This window comes from Procambarus clarkii, chromosome 86 (genome assembly GCF_040958095.1).
Source record: "Procambarus clarkii isolate CNS0578487 chromosome 86, FALCON_Pclarkii_2.0, whole genome shotgun sequence".
Classification (NCBI taxonomy): Eukaryota; Metazoa; Arthropoda; class Malacostraca; order Decapoda; family Cambaridae; genus Procambarus; species Procambarus clarkii.
The window spans coordinates 2,394,417-2,408,226 of record NC_091235.1 but is presented as its reverse complement, the minus strand read 5'-3'; the positions used below and the strand labels follow the sequence as shown (position 1 = coordinate 2,408,226).

The 13,810-nt window shown below is 50.1% G+C and overlaps 1 long non-coding RNA gene across 2 annotated transcripts in view; it reads right to left on the bottom strand.

Annotated features, from left to right (window-relative positions):
• The window catches only part of LOC138358827 (uncharacterized), a 30,247-nt gene that overhangs the window by 9,375 nt on the left and 7,062 nt on the right, over positions 1-13,810 (bottom strand). For both annotated transcript variants that reach the window (XR_011225565.1, XR_011225566.1), the window contains one exon: positions 4,129-4,386. This is a non-coding gene — a long non-coding RNA (uncharacterized lncRNA). The remainder of the gene's footprint in view (positions 1-4,128; positions 4,387-13,810) is intronic.

Genomic DNA, 13,810 nt, shown 5'->3' with positions numbered 1-13,810 from the left:
GAAAATTAGTCAGAGTCTACTTTGAGACCAAAATATCTCAGAGTTTTACTTACACCTCCGTTCTTAAAGAGTTCTTATGGAGGAAATTCAAATATTATCAGAGTCCAGTTGAGACAAAAAATAATGAACAGAGCCCATTTTAAGACCAAAATTTGTTAAGAGACCGCATTTATAAGTGTAGTTTCGCTACTAACAGCCGAATTTTAGCCTAATTTAAAACCTATTTTTTTTATTTTTAGCCTAATTTTAATTTCGTAGGTAGTAAAATAGATCAACGCAGATACCAAATTCTAGCTCCTGTCCCCACCTTAACCCCCTCGCATATCTTCGTTAGTACCTATTCAATTTCCTTAAAATTTTAAACAGTCATATTTCTGACGTAGTAAATCAAATAAAGTCACTAGGCAAGTTCTAGCGCCTGTCCCCCACCTTAGTTCCCACTGTCGTAAATTAAATACTAACAGTCGAATCTCCCTGAAATTTAAAACATAGCTATTTCAGACGTAGTAAATAAGATCCAAACAATTACCGAGTTCTAGCTCTTGTCCCCGTCTTAACTCCCCTCTCACATCTTTAATACCTAATCAATTTCCCTATAAGCAGTTATATTTCAGACATAGTAAAATAGTTCCGAACAATTACCGAGCTCTAGCCCCTGTCTCCGCCTTAGTCCCCTGCCGTAGATTCGCTACTAACAGACCAGACCAGACCAACTCAGCAGTTACAACTCGGCATGCCTTTCTCAGCGGTTGCAAATCTGCATGCCTTTCTCAGCGGTTGCAACCCTGAGCAGGTGTAATGCTGCATTTATTTCCCAGCAGCTGCAACGCTGCACGCATTTCTCAGCTGCTGCAACGCTGCACTAATAGCTGTACCACACGTCCTTCAGCTGTACCACTCGTCCTTCAGCTGTACCACTCGTCCTTCAGCTGTACCACACGTCCTTCAGCTGTACCACTCGTCCTTCAGCTGTACCACTCGTCCTTCAGCTGTACCACTCGTCCTTCAGCTGTACCACACGTCCTTCAGCTGTACCACTCGTCCTTCAGCTGTACCACACGTCCTTCAGCTGTGCCACTCGTCCTTCAGCTGTACCACTCGTCCTTCAGCTGTACCACTCGTCCTTCAGCTGTACCACACGTCCTTCAGCTGTACCACACGTCCTGCTGCTGTACCACACGTCCTTCAGCTGTACCACACGTCCTTCAGCTGTACCACTCGTCCTTCAGCTGTACCACACGTCCTTCAGCTGTACCACTCGTCCTTCAGCTGTACCACACGTCCTTCAGCTGTACCACTCGTCCTTCAGCTGTACCACTCGTCCTTCAGCTGTACCACTCGTCCTTCAGCTGTACCACTCGTCCTTCAGCTGTACCACTCGTCCTTCAGCTGTACCACTCGTCCTTCAGCTGTACCACTCGTCCTTCAGCTGTACCACACGTCCTGCAGCTGTACCACACGGCCTCCAGCTGTACCACACGTCCCTCAGCTGTACCACACGTCCTACAGCTGTACCACACGACCTTCAGCTGTACCCCACGTCCTCCAGCTGTACCACTCGTCCTTCAGCTGTACCACTCGTCCTTCAGCTGTACCACTCGTCCTTCAGCTGTACCACACGTCCTGCAGCTGTACCACACGTCCTTCAGCTGTACCACACGTCCCTCAGCTGTACCACACGTCCTCCAGCTGTACCACACGACCTTCAGCTGTACCCCACGTCCTCCAGCTGTACCACACGTCCCTCAGCTGTACCACACGTCCCTCAGCTGTACCACACGTCCTTCAGCTGTACCACACGTCCTGCAGCTGTACCACACGACCTTCAGCTGTACCCCACGGCCTTCAGCTGTACCACACGTCCTACAGCTGTACCACACGTCCTTCAGCTGTACCACACGTCCTTCAGCTGTACCACTCGTCCTACAGCTGTAGCACACGTCCTTCAGCTGTACCACACGTCCTACAGCTGTACCACTCGTCCTACAGCTGTACCACACGTCCTTCAGCTGTACCACACGTCCTTCAGCTGTACCACACGGCCTACAGCTGTACCACACGTCCTTCAGCTGTACCCCACGTCCTTCAGCTGTACCACACGGCCTACAGCTGTACCACACGGCCTACAGCTGTACCACACGTCCTTCAGCTGTACCACACGTCCTGCAGCTGTACCACACGACCTTCAGCTGTACCCCACGTCCTTCAGCTGTACCACACGGCCTTCAGCTGTACCACACGTCCTACAGCTGTACCACACGTCCTTCAGCTGTACCACACGTCCTGCAGCTGTACCACACGACCTTCAACTGTACCACACGTCCTTCAGCTGTACCACACGTCCCTCAGCTGTACCACACGTCCTTCAGCTGTACCACACGTCCTCCAGCTGTACCACACGTCCCTCAGCTGTACCACACGTCCTACAGCTGTACCACACGGCCTACAGCTGTACCACACGGCCTACAGCTGTACCACACGTCCTACAGCTGTACCACACGTCCTTCAGCTGTACCACACGTCCTTCAGCTGTACCACACGTCCCTCAGCTGTACCACACGTCCTTCAGCTGTACCACACGTCCCTCAGCTGTACCACACGTCCTTCAGCTGTACCACACGTCCCTCACTGTACCACACGTCCTTCAGCTGTACCACACGTCCTTCAGCTGTACCACACGTCCTTCAGCTGTACCACACGTCCTTCAGCTGTACCACACGTCCCTCAGCTGTACCACACGTCCTTCAGCTGTACCACACGTCCCTCAGCTGTACCACACGTCCTTCAGCTGTACCATACGTCCCTCAGCTGTACCACACGTCCTTCAGCTGTACCACACGTCCTTCAGCTGTACCACACGTCCCTCAGCTGTACCACACGTCCTTCAGCTGTACCACACGTCCTGCTGCTGTACCACACGTCCTTCAGCTGTACCACACGTCCTTCAGCTGTACCACACGTCCTGCTGCTATACCACACGTCCTTCAGCTGTACCACACGTCCTTCAGCTGTACCACACGTCCCTCAGCTGTACCACACGTCCTTCAGCTGTACCACACGTCCTGCTGCTGTACCACACGTCCTTCAGCTGTACCACACGTCCTTCAGCTGTACCACACGTCCTGCTGCTGTACCACACGTCCTTCAGCTGTACCACATGTCCTTCAGCTGTACCACACGTCCTTCAGCTGTACCACACGTCCTTCAGCTGTACCACACGTCCTTCAGCTGTACCACACGTCCTACAGCTGTACCACACGGCCTACAGCTGTACCACACGTCCTACAGCTGTACCACACGTCCTTCAGCTGTACCACACGGCCTACAGCTGTACCACACGTCCTACAGCTGTACCACACGTCCTTCAGCTGTACCACACGTCCTACAGCTGTACCACACGGCCTACAGCTGTACCACACGTCCTACAGCTGTACCACACGTCCTACAGCTGTACCACACGACCTACAGCTGTACCACACGTCCTACAGCTGTACCACACGTCCTGCAGCTGTACCACACGTCCTACAGCTGTACCACACGTCCCCTCTCGCCCACTGGGTATTCTTTTCAATATTAGATTGATTGATCTTATAATTATCAAGATTTAACTTTTCACTGGTCATTATTGCCTAAGCCAGAGATAAATCTTGCTATTACACAACAAATAATTAAAAATATACCTTCCTGAGCATGCGATATGATCGAGCATAAAATTATTTATACTGATTACTATAAGGTTTGAGACCATTTACATTTTGTTTATATTACAATAAAATAGTGATGATTTTCTGTAAATCTGAGAAAACTTAAAATTATGGGGAAAACTTCTATCCTAATTTCATAACGATATGGCAAAAACATAATATAATGTTAAATTGTTAATATTCAAAAAATGTATAGATTTTCCCTATTAAACTATTTTTTATTTTAACTTAAAATAAAAGGGCATAAAATGTTTGTTTACGAATATTAAGAATTGTGCAAAGTGATGTAGGAGAGCAGAGATAAACACACATTCCAAGGGTTAAGAAAGCTATGAAGCATAACAAGATCGTCACAGGAATATTGCATCTGCATTTCAGCAATGAACACATGAAGGTAAGATTTAAACAATGTAGTTTTACTTACTAACGATGTTATGAAAAAATTTGCACCATGCAGGATTTGTGTGATTTCTCTTCATTACAGAAAATTTTGAATCGCAGCTTTTGGCATCTCGTGTGAAACCAAGATCCCTCAGTCCAACTGAGACATATTCAAAGTCTTCCCATTGGAGTTTGTCTCGGTCAATTTGACTCAGAATGGTAATGAAAGAGTCTAACTCAGCATCAGACCAATTTTTTTTTGCCATGTTGCCCCCAGTTGTCTCTTCCAGTTTCGTCAAATCTGCAAACAAAAGCAATTTTTACAAAAAATAGGTTTGGTTCCAAACAGTTTTAAAATATAGCACATGTATTTTAATTTAAATATTGGTTAATTTTATATAGCAGCCACTGAGAAATACAGAGGAGCAACCAAGATGTCTTGCATTGACTACCCTGTGCAACACCACCCTTGTCCTACAGTAATGCAATATTTGCACAATGCTGGCAATGCGACTCGTGCTTCCCAGCGCAGGAAGCACGAGGCATGCTCCTTGGCGTGAGAAAACGCGACTCATGCTCCCCGGCACAGGAAACGTGACTCATGCCCCCCGGCACAGGAAACGTGACTCATGCCCCCCGGCACAGGAAACGTGACTCATGCTCCCCGGCACAGGAAACGTGACTCATGCTCCCCGGCGCGGGAAACGTGACTCATGCTCCCCGGCACAGGAAACGTGACTCATGCTCCCCGGCGCGGGAAACGTGACTCATGCTCCCCGGCGCGGGAAACGTGACTCATGCTCCCCGGCACAGGAAACGTGACTCATGCTCCCCGGCGCGGGAAACGTGACTCATGCTCCCCGGCGCGGGAAACGTGACTCATGCTCCCCGGCACAGGAAACGTGACTCATGCTCCCCGGCACAGGAAACGTGACTCATGCTCCCCGGCACAGGAAACGTGACTCATGCTCCCCGGCGCGGGAAACGTGACTCATGCTCCCCGGCGCGGGAAACGTGACTCATGCTCCCCGGCGCGGGAAACGTGACTCATGCTCCCCGGCACAGGAAACGTGACTCATGCTCCCCGGCGCGGGAAACGTGACTCATGCTCCCCGGCGCGGGAAACGTGACTCATGCTCCCCGGCACAGGAAACGTGACTCATGCTCCCCGGCACAGGAAACGTGACTCATGCTCCCCGGCACAGGAAACGTGACTCATGCTCCCCGGCGCGGGAAACGTGACTCATGCTCCCCGGCACAGGAAACGTGACTCATGCTCCCCGGCGCGGGAAACGTGACTCATGCTCCCCGGCGCGGGAAACGTGACTCATGCTCCCCGGCACAGGAAACGTGACTCATGCTCCCCGGCACAGGAAACGTGACTCATGCTCCCCGGCACAGGAAACGTGACTCATGCTCCCCGGCACAGGAAACGTGACTCATGCTCCCCGGCACGGGAAACGTGACTCATGCTCCCCGGCACGGGAAACGTGACTCATGCTCCCCGGCACGGGAAACGTGACTCATGCTCCCCGGCACGGGAAACGTGACTCATGCTCCCCGGCACGGGAAACGTGACTCATGCTCCCCGGCACAGGAAACGTGACTCATGCTCCCCAGCGCGGGAAACGTGACTCATGCTCCCCGACACAGGAAACGTGACTCATGCTCCCCAGCGCGGGAAACGTGACTCATGCTCCCCGACACAGGAAACGTGACTCATGCTCCCCGGCACAGGAAACGTGACTCATGCTCCCCGGCACAGGAAACGTGACTCATGCTCCCCAGCGCGGGAAACGTGACTCATGCTCCCCGACACAGGAAACGTGACTCATGCTCCCCGACACAGGAAACGTGACTCATGCTCCCCGGCACAGGAAACGCGACTCATGCTCCCCGGCACAGGAAACGTGACTCATGCTCCCCGGCACAGGAAACGTGACTCATGCTCCCCGGCACAGGAAACGTGACTCATGCTCCCCAGCGCGGGAAACGTGACTCATGCTCCCCGACACAGGAAACGTGACTCATGCTCCCCGACACAGGAAACGTGACTCATGCTCCCCGGCACAGGAAACGCGACTCATGCTCCCCGGCACAGGAAACGTGACTCATGCTCCCCGGCACAGGAAACGTGACTCATGCTCCCCAGCGCGGGAAACGTGACTCATGCTCCCCGACACAGGAAACGTGACTCATGCTCCCCGACACAGGAAACGTGACTCATGCTCCCCAGCGCGGGCAACGCGACTCATGCTCCCTAGCGCGGGCAACGCGACTCATGCTCCCCAGCGCGGGCAACGCGACTCATGCTCCCTAGCGCGGGCAACGCGACTCATGCTCCCCAGCGCGGGCAACGCGACTCATGCTCCCCAGCGCGGGCAACGCAACTCATGCTCCCCAGCGCGGGCAACGCGACTCATGCTCCCCAGCGCGGGCAACGTGACTCATGCTCCCCAGCGCGGGCAACGTGACTCATGCTCCCCAGCGCGGGCAACGTGACTCATGCTCCCCAGCGCGGGCAACGTGACTCATGCTCCCCAGCGCGGGCAACGTGACTCATGCTCCCCAGCGCGGGCAACGTGACTCATGCTCCCCAGCGCGGGCAACGTGACTCATGCTCCCCAGCGCGGGCAACGTGACTCATGCTCCCCAGCGCGGGCAACGTGACTCATGCTCCCCAGCGCGGGAAACATAACTTGTGCTCCCCAGCGCGGGAAACATAACTTGTGCTCCCCAGCGCGGGAAACATAACTTGTGCTCCCCAGCGCGGGAAACATAACTTGTGCTCCCCAGCGCGGGAAACATAACTTGTGCTCCCCAGCGCGGGAAACATAACTTGTGCTCCCCAGCGCGGGAAACATAACTTGTGCTCCCCAGCGCGGGAAACATAACTTGTGCTCCCCAGCGCGGGAAACATAACTTGTGCTCCCCAGCGCGGGAAACATAACTTGTGCTCCCCAGCGCGGGAAACATAACTTGTGCTCCCCAGCGCGGGAAACATAACTTGTGCTCCCCAGCGCGGGAAACATAACTTGTGCTCCCCAGCGCGGGAAACATAACTTGTGCTCCCCAGCGCGGGAAACATAACTTGTGCTCCCCAGCGCGGGAAACATAACTTGTGCTCCCCAGCGCGAGAAACATAACTTGTGCTCCCCAGCGCGGGAAACATAACTTGTGCTCCCCAGCGCGGGCAACGTGACTCATGCTCCCCAGCGCGGGCAACGTGACTCATGCTCCCCAGCGCGGGCAACGTGACTCATGCTCCCCAGCGCGGGCAACGCGACTCATGCTCCCCGGCGCGGGCAACGCGACTCATGCTCCCCAGCGCGGGAAACATAACTTGTGCTCCTCGACGCGTCATGGAAAACTCTGTAACGTATCGGAAATATACAAATAAAAGAAAGGATGAATAAAAGTCATAAGTTGAGGGAGGTGGAGAGGTTGGGGGAAGGGTAGTGAGGGAGGTGGAGAGGTTGGGGGAAGGGTAGTGGGGGAGGTGGAGAGGTTGGGGGAAGGGTAGTGAGGGAGGTGGAGAGGTTGGGGGAAGGGTAGTGAGGGAGGTGGAGAGGTTGGGGGAAGGGTAGTGAGGGAGGTGGAGAGGTTGGGGGAAGGGTAGTGAGGGAGGTGGAGAGGTTGGGGGAAGGGTAGTGAGGAAAGATGGTTTTAGGAAAATTTAGGAAGAAAGAGAAAGGAGGAAAGTAGAAGAGTAAAAATAGTAGAGTAGAAGTAATGATAGAAAGATCATTCAACTTAGTTAATTATAAGACAAGGAATGGAACTTGTCTGTACAACAATATTATTTGATGTTATATCATGTATCAACTGTAAGCATGTACTCATATACCCAAGAATCTTTGTCATAATCTTAAGGCAGTAAACTTCAGAGTGCTCTTCACTCTAGCTTGCAATATATCATAGAAAATCCAAGATCTACGGATCACAATTAAATGCAATTTTTGCAAAAAATTAACAATGCAATTTAAAAGCAATTTAATCAATTATACATTTCCTGTTAGATCTTCACTCATATGGATTTTTTTTTTGAGATATATACAAGAGTTGTTACATTCTTGTACAGCCACTATTAGTACGCGTAGCGTTTCGGGCAAGTCCCTGGAATACGATCCCCGCCGCGAAGAATCGTTGTTACAACCAAGTACACATTTTACTGTTGAGTTAAACAGAGGCTACAGTTAAGGATTTGCGCCCAGTAAATCCTCCCCGGCCAGGATACGAACCCATGACAAAGCGCTCGCGGAACGCCAGGCGAGTGTCTTACCACTACACCACGGAGACTGACTTCAACCTGTCAACCAGGAGACGTCAAAATTCAACCATATCACATAATGTTCAATTTAATTCAGAAGAGTCGCCACACAAGAAATTGAGAACACCTACGGCTGACTGCCCCTGAAAATCACACAACACCTAAGGTGAAATCACAATATACGTCACCTTACAAGTTCACTCACCAAGGTCTCTGAGACTAAGTTTGATAGGAGAGGAGAGGGGGGGGGGCTATGGCTGACAGTCCCCACCCAGCCTGGGACTGGCCGAGTCTGGCTGTGGGAACCTCTCAACAAGCTATCTATCTACTGATATCCTGCTCAGTGTCTCAAATGTAAAGTTCCATGAGAATATATGGGGGGGGGGACCGGGAGCTAAGCTCCACCTTCCAGGAGATAGCCTCTGGGTATCTACCTACCCCACCTAGACAGCAGCTTGTTTGATGGAAAGACAGCCAACCGGCTGCAATCATCAGCTTAGGAGAAAGCAAGGTCACTTCACACGAACGACCTAACCTAACCTACTCGACCAGTGACCATGAAATCTCTAAAGGTGTGACTTTTTAATTGTTAAGTGCCAACAAACTGGCGACACCAATATCCTTTGTGATTGAACTCTCGTTTTATGTAAAATAATATACAATCCCCATTTATGGTGTTACAACGCGACTCATGTTCCCCAGCGCGGGAAACGCGACTCATGCTCCCCAGCGCGAGAAACGCGACTCATGTTCCCCAGCGCGAGAAACGCGACTCATGCTCCCCAGCGCGAGAAACGCGACTCATGTTCCCCAGCGCGAGAAACGCGACTCATGTTCCCCAGCGCGGGAAACGCGACTCATGCTCCCCAGCGCGGGAAACGCGACTCATGTTCCCCAGCGCGGGAAACGCGACTCATGTTCCCCAGCGCGAGAAACGCGACTCATGTTCCCCAGCGCGAGAAACGCGACTCATGTTCCCCAGCGCGGGAAACGCGACTCATGTTCCCCAGCGCGGGAAACGCGACTCATGCTCCCCAGCGCGAGAAACGCGACTCATGCTCCCCAGCGCGAGAAACGCGACTCATGCTCCCCAGCGCGGGAAACGCGACTCATGCTCCCCAGCGCGGGAAACGCGACTCATGCTCCCCAGCGCGGGAAACGCGACTCATGTTCCCCAGCGCGAGAAACGCGACTCATGTTCCCCAGCGCGGGAAACGCGACTCATGTTCCCCAGCGCGGGAAACGCGACTCATGCTCCCCAGCGCGAGAAACGCGACTCATGCTCCCCAGCGCGAGAAACGCGACTCATGCTCCCCAGCGCGGGAAACGCGACTCATGCTCCCCAGCGCTGGAAACGCGACTCATGCTCCCCAGCGCGAGAAATGCGACTCATGCTCCCTGGAAACGCAACTCGTGCTGCACCTCTATGTGATAAATTATTAGAATTATCAGAGTACTGGAATCGTTGAGGGTTACAAAAGTGCCGATTTTCGAGAAGAGCAATAATAGATAACTTGCATCAAGCTATCGTCAATTGTAGGAAAACTGCATGGATTAATATAATCTCCAAAATTATTCGTTTAGATCTTGAAAATTATATTATAATACAGCCCATCCTCCTGCTTTGATGGTACCTATAGTAACGAAGAGGACTATAGTACATATACCGACGTACAACGCAATTAGAAAGCCAAAATCGGTACTATTGAATTTGGACAAACCGGAAAAGGATTTCTATTTATGTTGCAAAAGACAAACTAAAATCTAACCTAAATTTTATAGGCCTAATACACGATATCTGAGGCCTAATATAGTACATATGTGTACTATACTAAGTCTAGGAATATTTATGTATATTTTTTAGATTCATTTCTGGGGGATTCTATAAAGTGAATAGTACCCAATTCTATCAAATTGCTTAGTATGTCAATCTTTGTACTATGATACCTTGAGGTTACATTGAGGCGCTTCCGGGGCTTAGCGTCCCCGCGGCCCGGTCGTCGACCAGGCCTCCTGGTTGCCGGACTGATCAACCAGGCTGTTGGACGCGGCTGCTCGCAGCCTGACGTATGAGTCACAGCCTGGTTGATCAGGTATCCTTTGGAGGTGCTTATCCAGTTCTCTCTTGAACACTGTCAGGGGTCGGCCAGTTATGTCCCTTATGTGTAGTGGAAGCGAGTTGAACAGTCTCGGGCCTCTGATGTTGATAGTTCTCTCTCAGAGTACCTGTTGCACCTCTGCTCTTCAACGGGGGTATTCTGCACATCCTGCCATGTCTTCTGGTCTCGTGTGGTGTTATTTCTGTGTGCAGGTTTGGGACCAGCCCCTCTACTATTTTCCACGTGTAAATTATTATGTATCTCTCCCGCCTGCGCTCAAGAGAATACAGATTTAGGCTCTTTAGTCGGTCCCAATAGTTTAGATGTTTTACTGAGTGGATTCTAGCAGTAAAGGATCTCTGCACGCTCTCCAGGTCAGCAATTTCTCCAGCTTTGAGAGGTGGCCATAGTTACAAAAACCACTATCTAAACAGGAGGATGGCCGGTCGGCCGAGCGGACAGCACGCTGGGCTTGTGATCCTGTGGTCCGGGGTTCGATCCCGGGCGCCGGCGAGAAACAACGGGGAGAGTTTCTTTCACCCTATGCCCCTGTTACCTAACAGTAAAATAGGTACCTGGGTGTTAGTCAGCTGTCACGGGCTGCTTCCTGGGGGTGGAGGCCTGGTCGAGGACCGGGCCGCAGGGACACTAAAGCCCCGAAATCATCTCAAGATAACCTCAAGATGGGTTGCATAATAATATATAATAATAAATAATAAATAATAATAGCAAATAATAAATAATAATAATAAATAAATAATAATAATAAATAAATAATAATAAATAAATAATAATAATAAATAAATAATATTAATAAATAAATAATAATAATAATAAAAAGATTCACAACAAATGAATTTATTCATTTCCTGTATATATATATGTCACAAAACCGACAGTGCTAAGGATTGCATTATTATATATAATTTAGCAAATCCTTTGACACTGACTGATGAAATATTTAAGAAATTTAGAGGCACATGTAATTGAGAAGGGCGGGGGGGGGGGGGGGAGGGGGGGATGGGGGGAGGGCAGGGGGAGGGGGATGGCAGGGGGAGGGGGAGGGCAGAGGGAGGGGGAGGGGGAGGGCAGAGGGAGGGGGAGGGGGAGGGGGGATCTCCCTAATTTAAATTAGGACTTGTTTATGTCAAATAAATCAGAGTTAACATGAATTGAATTAAGTCTGAGTTTGTATGTGGAATTCCCGAGGGCTCTCTTAGGACCCCTGTTTTTTATGTACACCTGCCCGACCTGCCTATAACAATCCTATATCACTCTGTCACCCTGAAAAGTTTAACGAATCTAACCCGTGATTGGCTTTCAGCTTTAGACAGACAAAATAACATCTTATTTCATATATAGATTTTTGTGTGCGAAGTATTTAACTAGAAATATTTAAATCACTAGTGCTGTCCCGTTTTGAGTACTGCTTCACTTCCCCTTTCAGAGCAATAGAGATCTCTGAATTAGGGGGAATACAGAGAACATATACGGCACGCATAGACACTATAAAACATCTAAATTATTGGGACCGTCTCAAAGCTCTCGAAATGCACTCTCTTTTAAGGAGACGAGAAAGTTATCAAATAATATATACATGGAAGATACTTTTACATGTTGCTTTCATTCTATGAATAGGTCTGATTGTGTCCGGTATCCCGTGTTTTGTTTGAGTTCTTCGTTTCCACCATAGCTAAGTACCTGGAACTTATCACCATTAAAAATCATGTTATTTTCAATTGCCCAATCAAAGACTATATTATTATCTGCCTGTAGTTTGTCAGTGTCTTCAACAGAGGCAATTTTCATGCTGATTTTTGTATCATCTGCAAAGGATGACACAAAGCTGTGACTAGCAAAAACCAAATTGAGAAGGAGAGAGGTGGTGATGGTGTTCCAAGAACCACATCAGACGGACAATTACCATACGCTCAAAGAGCTTGCAGACACAATTCGTGAGAGCAATAGGGCGGAAGTTCATAGGGGACGTACCGCGAGACCCTGGTTTCCAAATAGGGAGTGCAACATCACCGAGCCAGTCCTCAGGGACGAACGACGACTCCCAGACCTGGTTATACAGATTCAGTAAATACTGAGATGTGCACGGAGGGAGATGGCGAAGCATCTCACAATGAACGTCATCCGAGCCCGCTGCCGTAGATCCACAGAGGGCCAGGGCAGACTGAAGTTCAGAAAGAGAGAAAGGATCGTTATAGGGAAGGTGGAGATGAGTGTGGAAATCTAATGAATAAGATTCAAGAACAGGCTTACAAATAAGGAAGGATTGAGGAAGATGAGAACCAGAGCTAACAGTAGAAAAGAGGGAACCCAGTTCGGTCGCGACCATCACTGGGTCCGCCACAAGTATACCACGGAGGTGGAGAACTGGTGAGACATCTCAAATGAACTTGCCCGCAATCTTGCGGATCTTCTTCCAGATCTGCAGCAGAGGAGTATCGGACGTAATGGTGGAAACATAAGATTTCCAACTCTCACGTTTAGCTGTACAAAGATGTCAGCTGATTATTGTATCTGATGATGGTATCTGGCTGATGATTGGCTGAAGTGGGTTTCCAGGCTTGTGTGTCTTGACATTTCCATACGCGTATCCAGGTTTGTATTCCCCAATAATATGGATACGCGTATGGAAATGTCAAGACACACAAGCCTGGAAACCCACTTCGGCCAATCATCAGCCAGATACCCACACCCACGTACAGACTGGCGAAGTGACTCAATGGCTTGCTGATTCCTTATGCCTCTTGCGCCTTCAGCCTGAAGTCTCCAAAGGAATTTGTTGACTTACTGCGGGGAACACGGGCCACAGGGATAAGAGCCTCGTTGGACGTAGAATCACTGTTTACCAACGTACCTGTGGATGAAACAATCAGGATAATAGCGGACAGTGTATCGTGATCCGGCCTCTTGACATACCAGAAAACATTCTAAGGAAACTACTCCAAGCCTGTACTAAAGAGGCACCCTTCTTGAGCCTAGATGGGCACATGTATAAGCAAGTAGATGGGGTCACCATGGGTTCTCCCCTAGGTGTCCTGTTTGCGAACTTCTACATGGGTACCATCGAACAAAAGGTCTTAGTCGACATGAACTTGAAACCGGCCATATACTGCAGGTATGTTGACGACATTTTTACACAGGTACCTGATGTTAGACATCTGCAGAAGCTGAAGGAGGCATTTAAGTGGAATTCTGTGTTGCGTTTCACTTACAAGATGGAGGATGGGAAGCTGCCCTTTCTAGATGTAACAGTCATGGAAAGGAGCAGTGGTTTCCACACTGCAGTCTACACTAAGGAAACAAACATAGGAATGTGCCTCAATGCCAACAGTGAATGC